Genomic DNA, 26,465 nt, shown 5'->3' with positions numbered 1-26,465 from the left:
GTTAGACGTTTAACCTTTCGAGTGACCAGTTGGCAAATCTATTTGTCCCAAACTGGCAGGTTCCTCTTTTAACATTTAAAAAGACGGATTTAAATTGGTATCCAAACGCATTTTAACTTAGCAGCCGGAGTGCGAACCGAGTGAGGTGGAAGACATTTGTCAATGGCCTATGCTCCCTAGAGGAGCAACGGGGGTAAGAAGAAGAGAAGTGAGAGTGAGAAGCCCAGTGTGTTCCTTCCTTTGTCAAAATGAGTGAAAAGGAGGGCTGAGGACGGAACTGGGCAAAATGGCAACATTATTTATTTATCTACCTATTGCTACTGGGGCATGACGGGGAGGCATGGCCTATTACACTTGTCCTATACTCATGTCTTTTACCCTCAAGACTGCGTGACCATCCTCCAGAGCAGCTTGGCTTTCCATCTCATTATAGGTGAATCCATGCTCCACAAGACTTGCTGTCAACGCTGCATTGAGGTTGCATTGAAGGTTGGGTGATGGAACGTTGGAGTTAAAATACTTTACATCGTATCGGCAAACTACAACTGAGTTTCTGTCAAATCATCGATGGCCCATTTCAATCTGTCGAATAGCTTTCCTCTACTCAACAACCAAGAGTCTGTAGACTCCTTTTGCTCTGGAATTCTATTTAATTCTTCACATGTTTAAATTATAATGTTTTATTCTTAAGTGTCTACTATATACTATCGTGTTGTTACTTGCGAGCAAATTCCTTGTATGTATACATACTTGGCTAATAAAATGTATTCAATTCAATATATTCTGTGTTATATAGCAGTGGTCAATATGATGGTTGACAATATCCCAATCAATGATTGCATTATTTGGCCAGGATATTTGGGAAAGTCAGAATGTAAGATATTAAGGAAGAATCAGGACATACTGTAGGTCCCCTCAAGCCTTCTCCAACATTCAATTCCATGGCTAATCATCTGCCTTCCACTTTTTGCTTATCGTCTAACCACCCAAAACCCCGCCAGTTTTAACACAATGTGCCCACATCTCTCTAGAGTACTGAACGCTAACGATTTGTGCTTAGTCCTAAACGACCGATTCCTTATCCCAAGTCTGCTCTCCCCAGCTTTGACTTCCAGAATAGTAGTTCAAATGTTTATTATATCAGAGTTTGTTGGGGATGAAACCTCTTGTGCATTTGAGAACTTCTATGTGTTTGCTGGATGCAGTAGTCATTGTAATGTCTTATTACATGTTGAATACATATGGATCCACGTCACTGATGGCGTGAGCTGGAACTAGTATTTGGTGAATGAGCATCAGGATATCAAAGAAGGACCACAAATGGACAGAGGGTTTCAGTTGATCTCAAATTATATACTGTTGTATGTTTGCATTCATGGGATTTGCAAGCTATCTCCCTGAGGATACAAAATAGGAATATTTTCAGCCGAAATCAATTGATTTATCTTCTCTTATCTTCCAACTCATCTCTCAGATTTCCTACTGTTCTACTGTTATTAACGTGGGATTAGGCCACGGTGGTTCATTAGGCCTTTCCATAGCTTTATTGGGTGTCTTTCTCTGTGTGAACCCAGTCTGTCCCGGGTGCCGTATTTCCATGCCATCAACTGTCGCTCCAGTTTAGATCCCGCAATAGTCTAATCTGTACAATGCGACCGCTTTTAGTGCAAATTTTTAAATGGGCTTAAATGATATAATGAAGTGATATGATGCCACCATTTTAGCAACACAAGCATGTTTATGGCTCCATGATAAACCATTTGGATGTTCCTTTATTTGTTTTTGTGCATTTGGCTTCTGTTGACATTAGGCTACCATTAAGTGCATATGGTTTCAATAGATTGGTTAGATCCTGACCGCTCTTGAAGTTCGCCCTTCAAGGATACCACCGGGACACCCTCTGGGGCTCAGCCAACGGATTTATCTTGTGAACAAGGAGGAGAATCTTCACACAAGAAACACTTCCAATAAGCGACACTTTACCATGACTTCCATTGGTGTCTTTATTCCTGTTTATGCACTTGTGAGATTTATGTTGATAGGTTTTTGCAGATCAGAAAAAATGTACCACATGGCACTATTTGCTTTTCATAGATAACTGCATCACCAAACTAGCAGATAATTGCAAAAAATATTACGGATCAGCCATCTTAATAACTACTCTGTAGGGGTTGGGAGACTCTAGTGCGTGGAGGGACTGGGTTCTGTGGGGTGAGTCCTGGCCGGGCTCCTCCTGCATCTCACCAGATGACCCCCAGGTCACATCACTGAGGATGTGTCCCAGCGCATCTAGAAGATGTATATATTTTCACACTCATCTTACAAAGCTTGTGGTGCTACATTTTCTATCATAAAGGAGTTAACAGCACCTTACATGAGTTCTTTACCACAGATAAATCTATTTTGATTGTGTTATTGCAATAACAACATTTCTTAAAAGGAAAACATTCGGCCCAGACAGATCCTTGTCTTCATTGCTTATAGAAAGGTAACAGATCCCTCGAGTACTGCCGAACAGTACAACACAGGAACAGGCCACAATGTCTGTGCCGAACATGATGCCAAGACAAACTCTACCTGGATAATAACTCCATTTTTAATACACTCATGATATAACTAGAAGCAGAACTTGGCTAATTTGGCAAAGATATCTTAGGATTAGTGCAACGACACAGACATCTCTAGTTGAAAGTATTACTGCACGTTTTACCATCTGATCCGCCTCCAAATGCTCAACCTCTTAAATGTCTACAATTAGTCACCCAAAAGATTAAAAAATAAATTGATGATGTATCTTTAATTTAAATATGGATGTAGTTCTGTTTGTGTAGGAAGGAACGGCAGATGCTGGTTTAAGCCGAAGATAGACACAAAATGCTGGAGTAACTCAGGGGGATGCTACCTGTCCCGTTGAGTTACTCCAGCATTTTGTTTCTATCTTTAGTCCTGTTTGTGTACTTGAGTGGAGAGTAATTCTGTCATTGGATGATGCTACCATTAACTCAGCGGTTTAATGTAGTTTAGTTTAGAGATACAGCACGGAAACAGGCCCTTTGGCCCACCGGGTCCGTGCCGACCAGCGATTTACGCACAATAACACTATCCTACACCCACGAGGGACAATGTTTACATTTACCAAGCCAATTAACCTACAAACCTGTTTGGAATGTGGGAGGAAACCAAAGATCTCGGAGAAAACCCAGGCAGGTCACGGGGAGAACGTACAAACTCTGTACAGATAGCACCCGTAGTCGGGATCGAACCTGGGTCTCCAGCGCTGCATTTGCTGTAAGGCAGCAACTCTACCGCTGCGCCACCGTGACTGCCCTTTGATTCTAGGGATGTGAAAGTTGCTTTCATCTATATTCCAGGGTAGCAATGAAGGCATTGATTTGGATAACCACACACACACACACACACACACACACACACACACCATATACACATGCACAAACATACACACACAAACACTTTACAAGTATATTCAAAATAATAGTTCAATATAAAAAGTAATTCTGCCAGAAAGACAATGGAGTTAAATGAATGGCCGGCAAAACAAACATGATTAACTTCCTGCTGCTTCTATTGTGGACATCATGCCAGGTTTTTCTGAGCTATGAATGGACACTGTTATTGTGTTTAGCCAATGCTACAGTAACTGTTGTTGAAAGGCTACATATATTATGAAGGTGGGGATATCATAGGTAAGAGTTTATGTTGCCGCTACATACGCCAATTAGACACTTGACCCATCCTTCTTTCACCTGTCTCCTCCTCCCTTCCTTCCTTTGCCCCTCCTTCCCTTCCCTTCCCCTCTCTCCCCTCCCCCCTCAATCACCTTCCCAACTCTCCCCTTCCCTTCTCCTCTCCCCTTCCCCTCTCTCCCCTTCCCTTCCCCTCTCCCCTTCCCAACCCTCCTCTTCCCTTCTCCTCTCCCCTACCCCTCTCTCCAAATCACTTTCCCCTCCTTCCCATTCCTCTCCCCCTTTCACCTCCCTCCCCCTCTTTTCCCCGCCTTCCCCTTTCCCATGTCTCTCTCCTCCTCTCCTCCTCCCCCTCTCCCCTACATAATGCCACCCCTTCGTAGTGAGGCAGAGTGGCGCAGCAGTAGAGCAGCAGAGTTGCCTTACAGCGCCAAGACCCGGGTTCAATCCTGACTACGGGTGCTGTCTGTGTGGAGTTTGCACGTTCTCCCTGTGATCCTGTGGGTTTTCTCATGGTGCTCCGGTTCCCTCCTACATACCAAAGACGTGGAGGCTTGTAGGTTAATTGGCTTCTGTAAATTGCCCATAGTGTGTAGGATAGAACTCATGTATGTGGTCATTGCTGGTTGCTGTGGACACAGTGAGTCAAAGGGCCTGTATCCACGCTGTATCTCGAAACTAAACTGAACAAAACTAACATGAAATGCTGCTGAAAATAATTGTCCCTCAAACTTTTCACTTCAACTATTTTTCGTTAACACTTCTGTAACTTCTTCAGTCATATCTTTTTAATTACAGCCTTATTTCCATATAGTTTTAATGATGGCGTTTTAAAGGGTGTCAGAGATTATGGGGAGAAAGCAGGAGAATGGGGTTGGGAGGGAGAGATAGATCAGCCATGATTGAATGGCAGAGGAAACTTGATGGGCCTATCACTTATGACCTCATGACCATGTTGTGTTCGATAAATCACCCTCTGAAGAGAACAGTTTTGACTCACTCAGAATGATTTATTACACTACTAAATAAGGCACATACACTCACGTATCCCCGAATATCTCTGAACACACTCGCAAACCGTGAGTAGACAGGAGAGCACACTGCAGGATGTTTCTACATACACTCGCGTAAACAGGACCTTTCGTTCTTGATCATCTGGCACCATTCGCGACACAGTCTCACTGTAAGTGCGCCCAACACCATCCTTTATGGCATTTCTTATCAGAGCAGACTGTGCCACTACCCCCTCCCCGAGCCCATCATAAGCCCCCCTTGCCTGCAACGTTTCTGCGCTACTAGCGTCTACCCAACTATTGCTGTTGTGTTGTGTTTGCCAACGTAGCCTTTCCCAGGCAATGATCACAGGTGCGAGGAGATAACGATAATCTGGGAACGTGTTTTCGGGAGGCTATAGAATGAATGCTGGTAACTTAGCCGATAACTCCATTTCACATTTTAGCTGAAATTGTCAGTTTAATGGGCCCGTCATAGTCGCAGCAGGTCGCTGAAAATTTTCAACATGTTGAAAATCCAGCAGCGACCAGGACAAGGTACGACTCGTTGACCCAGCGACTTGTCGCCAGGGTGTCGAATGTATGGTCGTGAGTCGTCTCCTCAACTTCACAAAGAGTCGTAGCGTCTTTCTGGTCGCCGCTGAATTTTCAACATGTTCGGTGACCTGCAACGACCTATGACGGGTGCCGGCAGTCGCCGAGAACGGTGGCATAAGTGGGACAGACCAACAGCCCTTACACTACAGACCGTAATGTCGTTTTAAACTTACTCTGAGTGGAAGCATCACTATCTCTGTTTGAGAATAAACTGAATCGAGGGGGTGAAGCTGATGCAGTTTGATGCAGATGGGTGAAGTATAGGGTTGGAACTGGGCAGTGCCTTTCTGTTGACAGGAAATAAGTTTGTGCACAGATTAATGCGCTGGATGTGTATTCTAATTCGGAAGGAAAGTTTAGTTTAATGAATGGTCCCTGAGGCAAAGGTACCAATTATTGTGATTTATTGCAAATTGCCGTGAGTTTTTGCCTGAACCGAGTGAGGTCCAAGCACTTTGATTTAATTTAGAGTGAGTTTCAGCCTGACTTTGGTGAGGTAGTCAGGTTGTTTTCATTGATTATAAAACATGTTTGACTTGGCTACATGAGGGGGAGGTTGTATTAATATATTCACATTTAGAAACATTGCTACTTTTTTTAATAATAAATTAAACTGACGGGCAATGCAGGGCAGATTGCCAAAATGTGCTTTTAACAAACAAAAATACATTAGCAAGCGCAGTCTCAGCTTGGTTGACTTGGATTTGAATTAGGTGCATACTTATATTTATTTTTGGAGGAGTGTTTAACCTACACCAAACTCATAATGTGTGACCTTATGCACCTATGCATTACACAATGCACAAAGGCTGAACGAATAGCAAGGACTATCCTTGGTTGGAGTAACAGCTGTATAATAGTGGGCATGATCACAAATCTATTGTGATAGAGCCAAGACTGTAGCAAACCTGTCATCTCTGTAGATCCGTGGAACTGCAAATGCTGTATTACCAAAAAATACACAAAGTGCTGGTGTAACAAAGTGTGTCAGGCAGCATCACTGGAGAACATGAATAAGTAACGTTTCAGGTCGGGATCCTTCTTCAGATTCCATTGCGTGTCGCAACCTGAAATGCCATCTATCATTTTGTTTAGAGAAACAGCAAAGAAACAGGCACAGCGAGATTGCACCGACTAGCGATCCCCGTACATTAGCGCTATCCTACAGACTAGGGACAATTTACAATTTTAACCTACAAATCTGTACATCTTTGGAGGAAACCGGAGCACACGGAAAAAAAAACCACGCAGTCACGGGGAAAATGTACAAATTCTGCACAGACAGCACCCGTAGTCAGGATCGAACCCAGGTCTTTGGTGCCCTAAGGCAGCAACTCTACCGCTGCGCCACCGTGCTACCCCTTTTTAAGATGCTCCTATCTATGTTCTCCAGATGTTTACCCTCCTACCATCCGTAGGCGCTCAGGATCGAACCCAGGTTCTTCCCGGTGCCTCTACTCAACAACAGCAATGACTGCCATCACCGCTGCCCCCCCCCCCCTACCCTTATTATTATTTATTCTTTTGCTGGCTATGTCGCTCTTCAAGGGAGATGCTAAATGCATTTCGTTGTCTCTGTACTGTACACTGACAATGACAATTAAAATTGAATCTGAATCTGAATCTGCTGCTTGACCCACTGAGTTAGTGCAGGATTTTGTGTCCTTTTAACCTGTAATCTTGCTGGATATTTCATTAAGTATAGCGGAGTTGGTGGGGATGAGGAAGGGGAGGGAGCGTGGGGGGGGGGGGGGTGGGGGGGGGGGGGGGGGGGGGGGGGGGGGGAGAGGGGGAGGGGGGGGGGGGTGTGGTTCAGACTTCTGCCAATTTCCTTGTACTCAGGCTGGGAAACGTGCCCACAGCTTGTGCCAACTGAACCTGACACAAAGCCACCAGCCCCATTATTTGCAATGGAGTGAAAAGTTAACAAAATTAATATTTTTTTTAATTGAAATAATTTAATTGATTTTGAAGTGTTTAACTTTTTTCTTAAACTCTGATCTAGTGTCTTTAGCTTGTTAAACAAATAAATTAATGGTTTCAAATTTGCAGTTGTGGTTTATTTTTTAGACTCTTTGAGCGATCTTGAGTGTGAAACATTCACATTCCACACCGATTTTAACTGCGCCCAGCTAATGGTGCATAAGAAAATTGGCACATAGAAACATAGAAACATAGAAATTAGGTGCAGGAGTAGGCCATTCGGCCCTTCGAGCCTGCACCGCCATTCAATATGATCATGGCTGATCATCCAACTCAGTATCCCGTACCTGCCTTCTCTCCCATACCCCCTGATCCCCTTAGCCACAAGGGCCACATCTAACTCCCTCTTAAATATAGCCAATGAACTGGCCTCAACTACCCTCTGTGGCAGAGAGTTCCAGAGATTCACCACTCTCTGTGTGAAAAAAAAAAAAAAAAAAAAAAAATCAGCCAGGGTATTGAGTATAGAATTTGGGGCATAATGTTACAGTTGTGCAAGATGTTGGTGAGGCCACAGTTGGAGTATTGTGTTCAGTTTTGGTCAACCTTCTATCGGAAGGATGTCATTAAGGTGGAAAGAATGCTGAGGCATGTTGCCAGGACTCAAGGGCCTGAGCTCGAGGGAAAGGTTGTGCAGGCTCGGATTTTATTCCTTGGAGTGCGGGTGGTTGAGGTGTGATCTAATAGAGATGATTAAAATCATGAGGGGAATAGACAGGGTGAATGTGCAGAGTCTTTGGGTGTGGACTCGGGCTGAAGGCCCTGTTTCCATGCTGTATCTCTAAACACTGATTGACAAAGGTATTTATGAATGTCTCTGAATTTCCTTGTCGATGCCTTTGTGAAGACCTTATGCAACTTTGACCCGCAAGAGGCTGATTCACTGCTGCTGGACTCTTTGTTCCTTCCACAGTTGTTCACAAGTTCACAAGTTATAGGAGCAGAATTAGGCCATTTGGCCCATCAAGTCCACTCTACCATTCAATCATGGCTGATCTCTGCCTCATAATCCTATTTTCCTGCCTTCTCCCCATAACCCTTGACACCCGTTCTAATCAAACTTTTGTTGCCTAAGAGAGATTTCCCATATTGTGTTATATTGCTTTTGTTCACATGATTTTGACCTGCTTTTCTTCATTCAATTGATGTACTGATCTCCCTGTTTATGATAAAGAGCATGCCAAATTATTTTCCTGGAGAAAAGGAACTGTAGATGCTTTTGACCACATTATCAGCCTTTGGTAATGTTGGTCAGGGGATGAGTATCAACAATTCCCTGCATCTGAGTTAAGTCATTCACTTTACATCTGTAGCACAGGACATCGGTCCGTCAGTACTACGATAAAGTAATTGTATTTCAGTCTGGAGCTCAGGGCAATAGTGTGCGGGTTCCTTTCCCTCCAAAAGAAAATGAAATCATGGAATGGTGTGTGTTATAATCAAATAAGTCAAATTACACCATTTCCATTTGATTCATGTTTCAGCACAGACATTGTGGGCCGAATGGCCTGTGCTGTACTGTTCTGCGCATATCATTTTATTTAGCTGGATGTTCGACAGCTAAAAGCACTTTCCACAGTGAAATTATTTCTTCGAGAGGTCTGATGAGTTTTGCAGATTGCTGATAGTTCACTATAACTATCCCCAAATGCACAAGATGCAACTGAAAATGAAGACTCAGAGATAGTCTTGGTCTCAATATTAAATTCAGCTCTTATTTCCATTGAGAAAGTTTAGACTTTAAACTTTAGAGATATAGCATGGAAACAGGCCCTTCGGCCCACGAGCCTACACCGACCAGCGATCCCCATAGGCTAGCACGATCCAGGGACAATTTTACAGAAGCCAATTAGCCGACAAACCTGCACGTCTTTGGAATGTGGGAGGAAACCGGAGCAAGCCTGGACAAAACCCACGTGGTCATAGGGAGAACATGCAAACTCATGCACACAGACAGCACCCGCAGTCAGGATCGAGCCCGGGTCTCTGTTTCTGTCAGGCAGCAACTCTACCGCTGTACCACTGTGTCATCCGCACTGCACCAAGAACAAAATCATTTTGTTTCGTTCTTGTAGTGCTGTTGATTAATTTATGTGGTAACCTGCAGCGGGGAATGTGCTGCCTTCTAGAATGAAACAAACCAAAGATATCTGGAAGAGATGTTGAGTGAATACTGGCATTAAAATCACAATACATCGCTAATTCATTACTGATAAGAAAGTAGCAAACACAATATGTGAAGATATTTTAAATGACATTAATCCTAATACAGGTGTAGATATATGAATACAAGGTTCAATGTCCATGTTTGAATTTCTGTACAGTAATTACTATATCCTGTTGCATTTTCTATCCAATGTTATTCAAACTTTATTGCAGTTGTCTATTTGCTTATGCCCTCTGTTCTGGATTGACAAACTGAAGTTATTTGCTGGATAATTTACGGACATTGGAAAGGGAAATGCAATCGCACCCCAATGTTAACAAGTCAAGTCAAGTCAAGTCAGATTCAGCTTCAGATTCAACTTTAATTGTCATTGTCAGTACAGAGACAACGAAATGCAGTTAGCATCTCCCTGGAATAACGACATGGAATATGATTTCAATAAATAAATATATTTATCTATAAGTCTATAAATAAATCTATAAGCCAAGTTTATGCGTCACATACACATACGAGATGTGCAGTGAAATGAAAAGTGGCAATGCTCGCGGACTTTGAGCAAAAAGACAAACAAACAAACAAACTATAAACACAATCACATATTCTTTTACATATTATATATTGTGGGCAGAAGGATAAAACGTTCAGTAAAGTTAGTCCCTGGTGAGATAGGAGTTTACAGTCCGAATGGCCTCTGGGAAGAAACTCCTTCTCAACCTCTCCGTTCTCACCGCATGGCAATGGAGGCGTTTGCCTGACCGTAGCAGCTGGAACAGTCTGTTGCAGGGGTGGAAGGGGTCTCTCATGATATTGTTGGCTCTGGAGTTGCACCTCCTGATGTATAGTTCCTGCAGGGGGGCAAGTGAAGTTCCCATAGTGCGTTCGGCCGAACACACTACTCTCTGCAGAGCCTTCTTATCCTGGGCAGAGCAATTCCCAAACCAGATGGTAATATTTCGGGACAAGATGCTTTCCACAGCCGCTGAGTAGAAGAACTGGAGGATCCTCGGAGACTCTGAATTTCCTCAATTGCCTGAGGTGGTAAAGGCGCTGCCTTGCCTTACTCACGAGTGCTGCGGCGTGTGATGTCCATGTCATATCCTCAGAGATGTGGACTCCCAGATATTTGAAACAGCTCACCCTATCCACAGTATCCCCATTTATCATTAAGCCCCCTAAACATTAAGTATATTTAGTTTAGTTTGAAAGGCAGAGATACTTACTTTTTAATTACAGACTCAAGATCCAGATAAAAGACAAGACATTACATAGAATAAATTTGATACAAAAGCACAATAAATTACAATAGACAATAAGTGTATGAGTAGGTCATTTGGTCCTTCGAGCCAGCACCGCCATTCAATGTGATTGTGGCTGATCATCCCCAATCATTACCCCGTTCCTGCCTTCTCCCCATATCCCCATGACTCCGCTATCTTTAAGAGCCCTATGTAGCTCTCTCTTGAAAGTATCCAGAGAACCGACCTCCACCGCCCTCTGAGGCAGAGAATTCCACAGACTCACAACTCTCTGTGAGAAAAAGTGTTTCCTCGTCTCCTTTCTAAATGGCTTACCCCTTATTACATATTACCCCTAATTGCATACAAAAGCACAATACATGGTTTAAGTTCAAGAATTAAAAAAAATCAGTGTCCTACAATGAGACAACTGTACCAATGTCTCCACAGCTGGGATTGGTAGCGTGCAGTGCTAAACCTTATGTTTAATAAGGACAAGATGATTTCATTTTCGGAGTAATTAATCCAGCAAATAAATTTATACATAAGATTTCTTAAGACAGTTTATAAAGTATTGACCAGAGGGCGGTGGAGGCAGATTCACCACCCGTTGGCTAAAGAAATTCCTTCTCATTTCCATTCTAAAGCTACGTCCTTTTATTTTGAGACTGTGCCCTCAGGTCCTGGACTCTCCCATTAGTGGAAACATCCTCTCCACATCCACTCGATCCAGGCCTTTCACTATTGACCCGAGAACAGTGATTAGCCAAATGGAAGTTTCAGATCTCTGCTTTTGCTCAGAACCCCCAAACTGCCATTCAGGTCCCATGCACAAGCAAGGGGAACAATCAGGTCAAACCTCCTACTGTGCAGCACTTAGTACTGTACAGAACAGTGTCCACTTGTGCTGTAGATAGACAAAAAATGCTGGAGTAACTTAGCGAGACATGCAGCATCTTTGGTTAGAAGGAATGGGTGACGTTTCAGGTCGAGACCCTTCTTCAGACTTTTCAAGTGTGAAAATGTATACCTCCAGATTCAAGGACAGTTTCTTCCCTGCTGTTATTTGGCAACTGAATCATAGAGAGTGGTACTGAACTATCCACCTCATTGGAGGCCCTTGGACTACCTTTAATCGGACTTTAATGGGCTTAATTAGCACTAAACATTGTTTTCTTTGCTTCAAAATTCCACCTGTGCTGTTCTCCCTGCAGTTGGATTTCCACCTTCAAACTTCTGATTCAGAAACACAAAGTTAAGTGTATTGTTAAAAAATGACAGAGGGGACAGAAGAACAGGGTTAGAATATCCAGGAACTCCAAAATCATAAGAACTTTCATTTCAAAGATATGAATCCGTTTTCATAATTTGATGTATTTTCATATATTTTTCCACAATGATTATCTTAGTTCTCACATTCTATTGAATATGCTTCATGAATAAAGTTAACAGTTTAACTTTTAGGTGTTAAATGTCAGGGAAGAATGTCGGCCTCAGCACTTTTAAAAGGCTGCAGTGGCAAATCATAAACTACATTCTCCCACTTTCCCATCCACTCCCTGCACACAATACACACAATTAACAGAATTAAGTTACAAATCCGCACCTCTTTGGGATGTGAGGGGAAACCAGGGCACCCAGAGGAAACTATACGGTCACAGGGAGAATGTGCAGACAACACACAGACAGCAGCCGAGGTCAGGATCGAACCCAGGGTTTTTGAGCTGTGAGGCAGCAGCTCTACTACCTGCTGCGCTATAAACCTGCATCATGACAGCCTGTCTCTCATACTCAATGCCCAATGACCTATGAAGGCAAGCATATCATATGCCTTATTTACCACTCCATCTACTTGGGGGACAACTTTCAGGGAGCTGTGGACTTGGTCCCCAAAGCCCTCGGCACCTCACTGCTGTTTTGGGTCATGCCATTAATTGTACATTTTCCATTTACTTCTGTCCTCCCAAAGTGTAACACCTCGCACTTGCTTGGATTGAACTCCATCTGCCATTTCTCCACCAATTTAGTTTTTAGTTTAGTTTAGAGATACAGCGCGGAAACAGGCCCTTCGGCCCACAGAATCTGTACCAGCCAGTGATCCCAGCACATACTAATCCTACACACACTAAAGGGCCTGGCCCACAAGCATGCGACTCCATGCGGCAAGCGCGACCTAAGCGACTCCATGCTTCAAGCGCGACCTAACGTGGTCGCTTGAGCCGTACGGCCTCGCGGGGCCGATCCCACTTCGATCGCCGGAGCCGTGTGGAGTTGTGCGGAGCTGGTCCCGACATCCCGCGGGGCTCCAAAAACTGACTGTGTTTAAAAATTCCGCGTGGCAACGGCCTGCTGGCCCGCAGCCACCTCAACGGCGTATGTCACTCGCGAACTTCCCGCGGACTTCGCTCGGAACTTCATGTCACTCACTCGACCTCCGCGTGGCCCCCGCTTCTGGTTTGGTCGTGCTTGCCGCATACAGGCGCATGCTGGTGGGACCGGCCCTTTAGGTCGCGCTTGCCGCATGCAGGTCGCATACTCGTGGGACAGGCCCTTAAGGGACCATTTACATATACACCAAGCCAATTAACCTAAAAAACCTGTGCGTCTTTGGAGTGCGGGAGGAAATCGAAGATCTTGTAGAAAACCCATGCGGTCACGGGGAGAACATATAAACTCGGTACAGACAGCGCCGTAGTCAGGATCGAACCCGTGTCTCTGGTGCTGCACACGCTGTAAGGCAGCAACTCTACCGCTGCGCCACCATGCCGCTCTAGCTGGTGTAGCTGATCAATATCTCACGGTACACCTTGGCGGCCTTCTTCACAGTCCGTGACCCCAGCAATCCGTTACAGCAAAACATTCGGAGAACTCTTGCTGTAAGGGATAAGGTTAAATCTGTGGATAAACCTTCTGAAACTACTGTTGACCAGTGCAACAACACAAGCTCTGTATTATGGGATATTAGACTATTCATTTCTGTCCCCAATCAAATCTCAGTGTGACGGGCATTAAAGGATTATGCCCACAGTCCACACGCTCAGAATCTAACGCAAGGTATTAACAGTGAGCTTCAGAAGCTCACAGGCATCAATGACACAAGCCAACATGGCACTGTTCACCAACGAGTTACAGCAGAGTATCAAACATCATGAGTATCGCTGGGGAAGATGGCACTTTACTGAAAGACTCAACAGGTATTATCTACTCTTCCTAGCAAAGATGTAAGTTTCACGTCAAATCCATGTGTTGCTGTACTGCATGCGAAGGAATTAGTTTGTAAATGTGCGATTTGATAGATTAATCGAAAGACTTCTTACAGTCACCATTATACACAATAAAGGCAGTTATGAAGGCCCGTGTATACAAAATACTTTCTGTTTAATTCATCCACCAGTGAATGTTACAAATACTTGAACGGATGGATTCTAAAATGTTATCAACAATATGTTATGTTTACATATTTTTCATACTCCAACATAAAAGAAGACCATGCAGATCATCGAGTCTCTGCCCATCTGAGCAATTCCATTCTCGACTGATTCTCTGCTCCATAACAATTTGATTAGGCCACATTTAGAGTATTGCATGCTGTTGCATTCACCCCGTTACAGAAATGGTGTGGAGGCTTTGGAGAGGGTGTTGGAGGTTTACCAGAATGCTGCCTGGATTAGAGGTTATTGGCTGTAACGAGGGGTTGGGCAAGCCAAATTGCCCTTACTGTGTAGGGAGTGGGTGAGAAAGTGGAATATAATGGAACTGGAGTGGACCTGGTGGGGCAAAGGGCATGTTTCCACGCCTCACCTCGAAAGTAAACAATGGGCAACTCCACATAGACAACGACAGGAGTCAGGATCAAACTAGGTTGCTGGAACTGTGCTGTTTTATAATTCAACAAAATATAATAATAGCAAATTTTATTTACAATTGATTGTTATCATACTGCTCGGGGCATTTAGTTTGGTTTAGTTTTGTTTAGTTTAGTGTGGTTTAGTTTAGTTTAGAGGCACAGCGTGGAAAGAGGTCATTTGGCCCACAGCGTCCATGCTGACCATCGATCGCCCATTCTATCCTACAGACGAGGGACAATTTTCAGAAGCCTATTAACCTACAAACATGTACGACTTTGGAATGTGGGAAGAAACAGGAGCACCCGTAGGAAACCGACGCGGTCACAGGGTGAACGTACAAACTCCGTACAGACAGCATCTGTAGTCAAGATCCAACCCGGGTCTCTGGTGCTGTAAGGCAGCAACTCTACCCCAACGTGCTGGCATGGGTTAACCGACAGTCAAAAACTCCAACCTCAACCTGCTAAAGGTGTGGAACAACCACTTATTCCTGCTGGGCTTGATATTCAGATAAAAGGTCAAGATTGATGCAACACCAGATAACGTTAAATCATCTAAGGCTGAGTTACTGCTGATTTATAGGTTTCCCTCACCTTTGATTAATAGACAGATAATGAAGACTTCAATGTGGCTTTTCCTTTTTTTTTTACTGTGAGTAAAATCCCTGTGGCATAGTTTAAAGTTATTTAACATCAAACTCCAAGCTGTGTGTGCAGAACATCCCATTTTATAAAGGAGACACAAGGAACTGTAGATGTTGGGATCTTGTAGTGTTAGAGGCCTGCAGAATCCTTTACACATTTTATTCATTCATTTATGGGTATGGGTCGTGCTTCCAAAGCCAACATTTGTTGTCGTCAAACCTCTCTCCCAGGGTGGAAGTGTCAAGGACTAAAGGACTTAACTTTAAGATGTCAGACATAAGCAGATATGTTTTTTATTCAGTGGTGGGTTTCAGGAACATGCTGTGAGGGTGTTGTGGTGGGAGCAGATACGATAGTATGGTTTAAGAGCTTTTAGATAGACACATGGATATGGAAGGCTATGGAGCATATGCAGGAAGAGGAGTTTAGTCTAACTTCGCATTTTGTTCCTCATGGATATTGTGGGCCAAAGGGCCTGTTCCTGTGCTGTACTGTCCTACCTTCTTGAGAAGCCACTTCACCTTCTTCAACCATGGTACGCTTTCTCCTGAGGAGACTCCCACAGTCCCAAGATGTGCATGGAGATCCAGAATGAAGATGCACTAAAGATTCACGATCGGTAATGTGTTTCCATTGCCTGTGACCTGGAAGAGGAACTTGGTGTTCTTTCACATTTGCTGGTCTTGTTCATCAAAGTGCTAGATTTCACGGGAGGTACAATCAACGGATCCTGGATGAATGATTACAGCGCATTTTAAAACAGGTACAATTCTAGAAACCAAGTTTGGACACTGGGCAAACATAATATTTCTAAGAGATGATTACAGTAAAAAAAGTTTCTGATTGAATAAATACCAGGGAAACTGCACTCCCTGTAAGTAGGAGAGAGTTTGACTCCACCAAACTTTTTTGTCCTTGCCCATTATTTATGTCAGAAATTAAATTCTATTATGTATCATTCTTCTTGTGAAATAGAAAGCAATCAATATGGCAAAAGGTGGTTTCAGATTCCAGGCTAGGTAACCTGATACTCAATGTGTGAGAAGAGATTTGTGTAAGTGTCTTGGCAGAGTACTAATAACCTAAGATGCACAAATATTTTCTACCTATCTGTGTTCAGCCAGCAAGCAGGGAAAGGCTGTCAGCAGTATTCCTGTTAATAATTGAACCATTTTATCAGAAGCTGTGATTGATTTGCAAAATGGCCTGGTTTAAACATTTAGCCATGCAGTCATCTAACTTTCTGTGTACGTCTAACTGCAGTTTGTGTTTGCTTGTGTATTCTACTTAGTTTTACTTTCAAGTATGGGGTTGCGGAGAAAGATTTATTTCAAGTATTTTCCACATATTAATGAAAGCCTTAACACCGCACTAAGCTGTGTTTTGGGGTACTGGGATATATGACTCAGCATTCACAAACTAGGCAATTAAAACCTTTTGTGAAGTTAAATATAAAATGTGTCACGTGATGTATTGATCATCCTCCGGTGTTCTTTTTAGTCACTTGTACCAGCTTAAACCTACTAAATGTGTAATGATTTACCAGGGAGGACTATTGTGTTTCATGCTTGTTGTGATGAACTCCATTGGCTCACTTGTTCCAGTACTGTATAATACTTGTATCATTTAACCCATTCAGTAGAACATCAAACCATACAGTGCCCTCCATAATGTTTGGGACAAAGACCCATCATTTATTTATTTGCCTCTGTATTCCACAATTTGAGATTTGTAATAGAAAAGAATCACATGTAGTTAAAGTGCACATTGTCAGATTTTAATAAAGACCAATTTTATACATTTTGGTTTCATCATGTAGAAATTACAGGTGTTTTATAAATAGTCATATACATTGGCTGATGTCTCTTGTTTCCCAGTCTCATAATGGCTTCTTTGACTTTCATTGGCACAATTTTGGTCCTCATGTTGATAAACAACAATAAAAGGTGATGGAAAGAGTGAAGGAAAGACTAGGTGACGAGAGATTTCTTTTACCTGCATTAAGGAGGCATTTATACACACTTGAGCAATTACAAACGCCTGTGAAGCCAAGTGTCCCAAACATTATGATGCCCTGAAATGGGAGGGCTATGTATAAACACAGCTGTAATTTCTACATGGTGAAACCAAACTGTGTGAAAATGGCCTTTAATAAAATCTGACAATGTGCACTTTAACCACATGTAATTTTTTCTATTACAAATCTTAAATTGTGGAGTGCAGAGGCAAATAAATAAATGATGGGTCTTTGTCCCAAACATTGTGGAGGGCACTGTAAATGTATCACGGCTTGGTTTGGGAACAGCTTCATCCATGGCTGCAGGAAATTGCAGAGAATTGTTGATGCAGCCCAGACCATCACACAATGCAACCTCCCTTTTATTGACTCAATTTACTGCCTCGGTAAGGCCAGCAGCATAATCAAGGGCAAGTTGTACCCCGGCCACTCCCTTTTCTCCCCCTCTCCCTTGGGGCAAAAGGAAAAGAAGTGTGAAAACGCACACCTCCAGATTCAGGGATAGTTTCGGCCCAGCTGTTCTCAAGAAACTGAACCATCCTACCAACAACTAGAGAGTGATCTGAGCTACTATCTATCTCATCGGAGACCCTCGGACTATCTTGATTGGACTTTCACTGGACTTTATCTTGCATTAAACGCTATTCACCTTATTTCCTTTATCATGTATCTGTACCCTGTAGATGGTTCGATTGTAATCATGTATTGTCTTTCCGCTGACTAGTTAGCACGCAACAAAAGCTTTTCACTGTACCTCGGTACACGTGAGAATCAACTAAACTCAAACTCAAAGAACAGTACACCACAAGGCCTGTGCCAAACATGATGCCAAGTTAAACTGCTCTCATCTGCCTGTACAAGATCCATATCCCTTTATTCCCTGCACTTCCACATGCCTATGTAAAAGCCTTTCAAATGGCAACATTGCATTTGCCTCCACCACCACTCCTGGCAATGTGTTCCATGCCCCCACCACTCTGTGTAAAAAAACTTGCCCAGCATATCTCCACTAAACATTTCTCCTCTCGCCTTATAGCTATGCCCTCTAGTGTTGGACATTTCCACTCTGCAAAGGTTTGGCAAAGCCTCATCAAAATCGTCATTTTGTGGAAGTAAAAATAATTCACAAGTCAGCAGAAATTTTAATCCAAATTTTTACCGTCAAAAATACTCACTTCCCTCGAGTTTACACAATACAAAGTGCAGTTAGTTGATGGTAAATCAGTTTGTGCAAACTTCAAATTTGCATTTTATAAATTTGTATTGTTATAAATTCAAGTTTATTTACATTTCAGCATGCCTCCTTAATTTAGTATCTTGGGTTTGTGCAGACCTTTGCTATACTCTAAGAATGCAATTGCAATTTTTTGAACTCTATACTGTGAATAATGTTTTCAGAATGACCTCAAAGGCTTTAAGCCTGTCATCATAGAGTCATACAGCACGGAAACAGGGCCTTCAGACGTTTGCAGTAGCTGAGTAAATTGTGCAAAAGAAAGACCATTGCATGGCTTTGATTAGGAAAACATGTATTAAGCAATGACCGATCATCTTATTTTGGCAATATGTTGTGAAATAGTTGAACCACGTCCACTAGTTTATAATTAGCAAAAGTTCCACATGAAAATCACGACATTGCCAACACAACTGGATTGGACTGGAGAGAACAGATCCACGAGAAGAAGATTCTCAGTGCATTTCTGCTACTTTAATCTTGAAATCAATATATTTCTTGAAATAAATGTTATATCCATTTTGACTGCCGAACACTTGCATTAAATGCAATAGGCAGTCTTAAACTGACATCCCATTAATTAGTTGTTCATAATTTAATTTTTAATTTAAATTATTTTATTTTTTTAATTCTTAATTTGACAGTTTACTGTGTTAAAGAATAATCATTTTACCAGATTAAGACATCCTATTGCATTTAGATTGCATGAGAGGAATAGATCGGGTAAATGCACAGAGTCTCTTGCCCAGGGTGGATTAATTGAGGACCAGAGGACATAGGTTTAAAGTGAAGGGGAAAAAAATAATGAGAATAACTTTCTATTAGAAATAGGAATAACTTTCTAGTAGAGTCTGAAGAAGGGTCTCGAACCGAAACGTCACCCATTCCTTCTCTCCAGAGATGCTGTCTGTCCAGCTGAGTTACTCCAGCATTTTGTGTCTACTTTCTATTAGAAGTTACTTTCTCAGAAGGTGGTGGGTGTATGGAACAAGCTGCCAGAGGAGGTAGTTGAGACAGGGACTATCCCAACATTTAAGCAACAGTTAGACAGGTTAGATAGGACAGGTTTGAAGGGATATGGACCAAACGTGGGCAGATGGGACTAGAGTAGCTGGGAAAAGTTGGCCGGTGTGGGCAAGTTGGGCTTAAGTACCAGTTTCCACGCTGTATCACTCTATGACTCTAATGAGTGTTCCGCAGTCAAAATGGATAATACATTTATTTCAAGAATTATAATGAATTCAATATGAATTGTGAAAAGATTATTCTTTAACGTAGTACGCGGCCAAATACGTAATACACTGTGGAACAATGACTCATAAGTACAAATATGTGTTGCTGCATCATCTTGGCCAATTTGGATATAGCATTTACAGTTGTGTTCTATTTGAATCACCTGTGACAAACCAGTTGAATAATTGTGTATGCAGGCATAGAATTTCACGGCGCCTAGTCACATGTGACAATAAAGTATACATATTCCTATTCCTAGTCTCCCAGAAAGTAAATATCCAATAACTGACATTCCCACATTCGCATCTAATTCTAATCAGACGAAGAGCTAAAATAAGTAAAATTAGCCTAATCATCCCATTATTATTTAAATCTTCATTTAAAAATATTTAAATACCAGATTGTTTGTAGGTTAATTGGCTGATTTATTTATGTCTACTGTATTCTGTTGTGCTGAAGCAAAGCAAGCATTTCATTGTCCTATCTGTGACGCATGACAATAAACTCACTTGAATCTTCAATCTTGATTTAAGTGTGTAAATTGTCCCTTGTTAATGTGGGGGGATTGCTGGTCTGTGCAGACTTGGTGGGCCGAATGGCCTGTTTCCACGCTGTTTCTCTAACCTAAACTAAACTATAATGAAAAACAAAGAAGTACGTGTTATCTTTCGTTTAAAGATTAACCAATAAAGGTGCTCTATTCTAAAACCATCAAAATTGATCCATCCCTTTAAATACAAACTCCACCGTATAAGATCAGCCTAATATCATCTCACACCATCCAGGCCACGCTCTCATCTCGCTGCTACCATCCAAAAGACGGTATAGGAGGCTACAAATTCTGACCTCCATGTTCCAAAGTATCTTCTTCTCAACGTCCAACCTGCACACTCCTAACCACAACCCTACTTCAACAACGATCTACTATTGACTTTTTGGTTGCACTACGTATTTTAGTTTTGCACTATTACGGTCTGATTATCTAGTATTGCTGATCATTGATATATTATATCATTGATTATTGTATATGGAAGAGACACAAAATGCTAGATTAACTCAGTGGGTCAGGCAACATCTCTGGAGAAAAAGAATAGGTGATGTTTCGGGTCGAGGCCCTTCTTCAGAGTGAGATGTCTTCCGACTTGATTATTGTATATTAATTTGTTATGTTACTACGATAATTGTCAAGTCAAGTCAAGTCATGTCAAGTTTATTTGTCACATACACATATGAGATGTGCAGTGAAATGAAAGTGGCAATGCTCGCGGACTTTTGTGCAAAAGACAAACAACAAAACAACCAAACAAATTATAAACACAATCATAACACACATATCCTTTTACATAATACATTGGCCTCTAATGCTGCAGCAACTAAGAATTTATCTGTACTGTTTCCATGGTACAGCCGTGGAAACTGGCCCTTTAGCCCACCGAGTCCGTGCCGACCAGCGATCACCCGTACACTAGTTTTTTTGGTATTTATTTTTTGTATTTATTGGTATTCCAAAGTCAAATTTCATTTGCGATTACTTTTATCTTCATCTAACAAATTCTCAGCTGTCAAAGTACTTGTAAAATCTGAAAGTATTTTGCTTTTTGGAAACATAGCCAATAGCTGTAGTGCTGAGGCAGACAATAATGTGACTGGTAGAATCAAGGAACTGCAAATGCTGGTTTAACAAAAAAGAAAAGAGTTGGAGTAACTCAGCACGTCAGGCAGCATCTCTGGAGAAAATGGATAGGTGACATTTTGATTGGGACCCTTCTTCAGACCCTTCTTCATAATGTGAATGGGGTTAGTCCTGTAAAAGTAACAATGACAATCTTTCTATGCACAGGAATTCTTAGACATCATACGCTTAAATTCTCATTGGATATCTCCAACAGTTAAGTTTCCACAAACAAAAACAGGAGGTGATGGAAATGTTCAATAGGTCAAGCAGCATCTGTGGAAAGAGAAACAGTTAAAGTGTCATGTCTAAAACTTTTTTGACTTTCAATTACATTTCCCAGTTGAAAGTATCACTTCACAAAATTTTGAGCAATTGTCACAATTGGCAACCCACAGACAGAGATTAGACGCACCACTTAGAAAGTCGTCTCTTAGAGTCCCATAAATGGGAGTCCCAACTTCAAGACTGATGGTGACCTGAAACTAAATAAATCAGCAGAAAATCAGACCCAAAATGGTATAGATTCATGATTTGATAACGTTTGAGTGAGTATATCTATTTAAGGGATTATTCGTACATGGAATGCTTAACTATTAATGGCTTTTGAATCAGAAGGTATAATATGATTCACGTGGGAATTAGCAAAACTTGAAAAGAGTGTTGAATATGTAAAAGCACAAGGAAGATAATTAGAGTCACAAACATTATCTTACACAATCAACTAATGTTTTTGATCCATTCTATTTTCTCCCAGATGAGCCCATTCAAGAGTTCATCAGCTCTTTCTGAAGCATAATTAAACCACTGTAAAATATATAGAACTTCAACTTATTTTTGCTATTATGCATTCCAGTACTTTAGCAAAATTGAATGGTTTTATGTATGAAAATCAGTCAATTATTAGGTTGCTATAAATCTATTCAGATAGCGGGATTCAAATGTAATGCTAACATGAAAGGTTAAATATAAAATATGCATTTAAAATAAAAAATATATATTTTAATATAAAATCATGCACTCCAAAGAACAGGTAATTATATTTTGAGCTTTTTGCTGATATCCCAAGCTTGCTTGGTTCTGGGCTATTTGATGGTGCATTAAAGTTTGGGTTCATTTGTAAGTCCACAGTACTGCAGTGTGACAACTAAGCTGTCACTTCAGTGCTGTATTGCAGGAGTGGTTGATATTTTCAACAAACATTCATCAGATGTCATGTTAAGTTCAGATCCTAAAGGGCGTGTCCCACGAGCATGCAACTCCATGCGGCAAGCGCGAACTAAGGGGGCGGTCCCACCAGCATGCGCCTGCATGCGGCAAGCGCGACCTAATGTGGTCACATGAGCCGTCCGGCCTCGCAGGGCCGGTCCCACTTCGATCGCCGGAGCCGTATGGAGTTGTGCGGAGCTGGTCCCGACATCGCGTGGGGTTCCGAAAAACTGACCGCGTTCAAAAATTCCGCCCGTCAATGGCCTTCCGGCCCGCAGCCGCCTCGACGCCGTGTCACTCACTCGACCTCCGCGCGGCTCCCGCTTCTGGTTTGGTCGTGTTTGCCACATGCAGGCGCATGCTGGTGGGACCGGCCCCTAAGGTCGCGCTTGCCGCATGGAGTCGCATGCTCGTGGGACAAGCCCTTAACTCCTTATGCAGGTGACTGGATAGGTTTGCAGTGTCCAACTTCAAGACTGATGGGTCCTGTCTTTCTTTCCTCAGCCAGCATCCAGAATGGATTAACAGGTCACCAATATGCAAGATTGCTCTGCTTTCATCTCCATAAAGACAGGCAATGTACGTTAAAAAATAATTCATTCAATGTGAAATATTGGATGCGTCTTTAGTTTAGTTTAGTTTAGAGGTACAGCACGGAAACAGGCCCTTCGGCCCACCGAGTCCACGCCGACCAGCGATCCCCGCACATTAACACTATCCTACACAAACCAGGGACAATTTACAATTTTATGGAGCCAATTAACCTACAAAGCTGTACGTCTTTGGAATGTGGGAGGTAACCGGGGCATCCAGAGAAAACCTACGTAGGCTGTGGGGAGGTGGAGAATGAGGCCATTCAGCCCATTGAGTCTACTCCACCATTTAGTCACGGCTGATCTATTTTTCCCTCTCTACCACCTCTTCCCCTTTGGCGCACTTACTGATCAAGAACTTATCAATCTCCGCCTTAAAAATACCCAATGTCTTGGCTTCCACAGCCGTCTGGCAATGAATTCCACACATTCACCAGAGTATCTCTCTTAAAGGTTAATTGTACAGAAATCTATGTTGCAGTTATATTGATGTCATTAACTTTAGTGGGTAAAGTACAAATGGCAATGACCCAGTGATATTGCAGGTTGGGAACATTACCTCCCAGATTTGAGTTTTCGATCTGTATTCTTTCATTTATATCAATACGAATCAGATACCTAATGCTTTACATTTAAAACAGTTGTAATCTCATTTTTATACTACATTGGAGATGTACTCCACATATAGTCGGCTTCAGCAATGCAAATCTACATCTATTGGGTTTTGGTGCAATGTGGAATTCAAAGGGAATTTGTCTCCAAGATATACCATTGGTTTAGTTTCAAAATGTCAATACATACGACAGTGTAACTGTAGTCAAAATGTCAAAACACCATAGGAGGTTACTTTCTCAAAGGAGAATAACGTTTGAATGGGAACAACACGGGAATATGACTAAACGGGTGTGAGTATGAATCTTCAATCTTAGTTCCGATCATCAATTCAGACTATTCGAGGTTACAGATTTACCCATTATATTTTTATTGGCCCATGCCAGATCAATATTCTCAAAGAGAAATTGTCCTTTTTGAGATACAACTATCTTTCAAATGTGGACAATGATTTTGAGTCATTCAGCATGGAAACAGGCTCTTCGGCCTAATTTGCCCAAGCCGGCCAAGATGCCCCCCATCTATATAAATCCCACATGCCCGTGTTTGGCCCATATTTGTCTAAACCTTTCCTATCCACATATTCCGGTCCAAATATCTTTAAATGGTGTTATTGTACCTGCTTCAACTATCTCCTCTGGCAACTCATTCCCCACCCACCACCTTCTGTGTGAAAAGGTTGCCCCTCGGGTCCTTACCACTCTCATGTGCCCTCTGATTCATGATTCCCCTATGCTGAGTAAAAGACTCTGTGCATCCACCCTCTCTATTCCCCTCAAATATCTCTATAAAATCCTCCTCCTGCACCCCAAGGAATAAAGTCTAATGCCCCTGTCCCACTTAGGAAACCTGAACGGAAACCTCTGGAGACTTTGCGCCCCACCCAAGGTTTCCGTGCGGTTTCCTGGAGGTTGCAGGTGGTTGCCAGAGGTTGCAGGTGGTTGCCGGAGGTTGTGGCAGCAGGTAGGGAGACTGACAAAAACCTCCGGGAACACGCACGGAAACCTTAGCTGGGGCGCAAAGTCTCCAGAGATTTCCGTTCAGGTTTCCTAAGTGGAACAGGGGCATAAGTCTCTCCCTATGCCAGGCCCTCAAGTCCTGGCAATATCTTTGTAAGCAAAAATTGTCATTAATGCTTTGATAATTGCATTGACATTAATCCACATACACAATGTAAACATTCCGAAAAAGTACAAATCGCTACTTTTTGACATGTCATTCTCTTGTTTTCTTATTCTCAGCCAGCTCATAGATGTTCTATTACTTGGGCCTTGAACCCTCACGTGGATTTCCCAATCGAGCTATTTCACCATTAGTATCTGAAAAAAAACCCTGTTGTTAATATTTATTTATCCTGAGAATGATTGCAACCAACAATGTTCTAGGAAATTGGTTTACAAGCTTTATTATTGCTGTTGTAAAGGTTAATGAGTGAAGGGATGATTTTGGTACAATCTCTTTCAGTGGAGTGGCATAAAATATTTCACTTCTTTGGTTGTCTTACTGATTTGATTTACATAATTACTGCAAGAAAAATACTTCCGAGGCATTCCAAAGTGGATAAAACTCTTAACAATGCAACTTCTCGCGAACTTGAGTTAAATGTAAGTCATGCATTAGAAAAGCGAAATATTTTCAGTCGTTCCTGTTTGTTTTTGCGCATCATTACCATTCACGCAGCCAAATAAATGACTAAAATCATTTTCACAGTAACCGGTTAAGATTATTTCATTGCAGATACAAAATGATTGCATAACAGCACTTGTGGTTCTTGGGACTGATGCATGTTGTGTACTTGGGAACCTGACTGAATCATTTTTATTTTTAACTTATTGGCATGGAAACGCATATAAGAATATTGTTGCTACATGACCCATTGTTTCCGATTCGTGCATCTACTCCTGTCCACATCTACATTGTAATGTCCATATACACTCCAGGAGCAGTTCAAGATGTAGCAGAGTCTGAAGAAGGGTCTCAACCCGAAACGTCACCCATTCCTTCTCTCCAGAGATGCTGCCTGTCCTGCCCAGTTACTCCAGCTTTTTGAGTCTATCTTCAGTTCAAGATGTACACTACTGCTGGTGATCAGTTAACCACGTGAAGTGTTTGTCCCATAAAGTATCACATTCATACCACATTCATACGCAGCTGGCTGTCCGCATGCTCCACAAAGCCAATAAATCACCCAGGAGCAGGGGAATTTTTACTGATAGATATTGTACACTTTTTTTCTTAAAACCTACCTTTAGAGTGATGAGCCTTGCCATGCACAGTTTCTCAGTTCTATATATTTTTTCCCTGCAATACTTTCGATGAAACGTGCCAGATCCCAGCTTCCAAGAGGCAGATTACCAGGCAGTATGTTTCTCTGCTCCTCAATAGGTCACACCAATGGTACAGAGTGAGAATAAGCACAACAGTGAGTCTGAGAAAGTATAAATAGGCTGTTGTTTCATTTGGAGTTTGGTCAGTGGTCGGAGATCCATATACTAAAGTAGACAGGACTTTGTCCACAAACTGGAGTTTGTAATTTCAAAGGGAAAACAGTTACATCAGTCAGTGACAGAGATTGTTGACCTTACTACTCGCTACTGTTGTTCCCTGACTATTAAATTACTCCCTACATTTCTCTTAAAGATAGCAGTCAGGGGATATGGCTCGAAGGCAGGAACGGGGTACTGATGTTGGATGATCAGCCATG

General features: G+C 42.1%; 1 long non-coding RNA gene across 1 annotated transcript; it reads right to left on the bottom strand.

Annotated features, from left to right (window-relative positions):
- Positions 1 to 17,061: 17,061 nt before the first annotated feature.
- On the bottom strand, positions 17,062 to 26,245 carry LOC129707479 (uncharacterized). The gene is made up of 3 exons (XR_008725191.1): positions 26,008 to 26,245; positions 24,966 to 25,080; positions 17,062 to 21,832 (listed from the first exon to the last, which is right to left on the bottom strand). It is a non-coding gene; the product is annotated as an uncharacterized LOC129707479 (long non-coding RNA).
- Positions 26,246 to 26,465: the final 220 nt, after the last annotated feature.

The sequence above is a fragment of the Leucoraja erinacea genome, chromosome 21 (assembly GCF_028641065.1).
Source record: "Leucoraja erinacea ecotype New England chromosome 21, Leri_hhj_1, whole genome shotgun sequence".
NCBI lineage: Eukaryota > Metazoa > Chordata > Chondrichthyes > Rajiformes > Rajidae > Leucoraja > Leucoraja erinaceus.
This window is presented reverse-complemented; position numbering and strand designations above follow the sequence as displayed.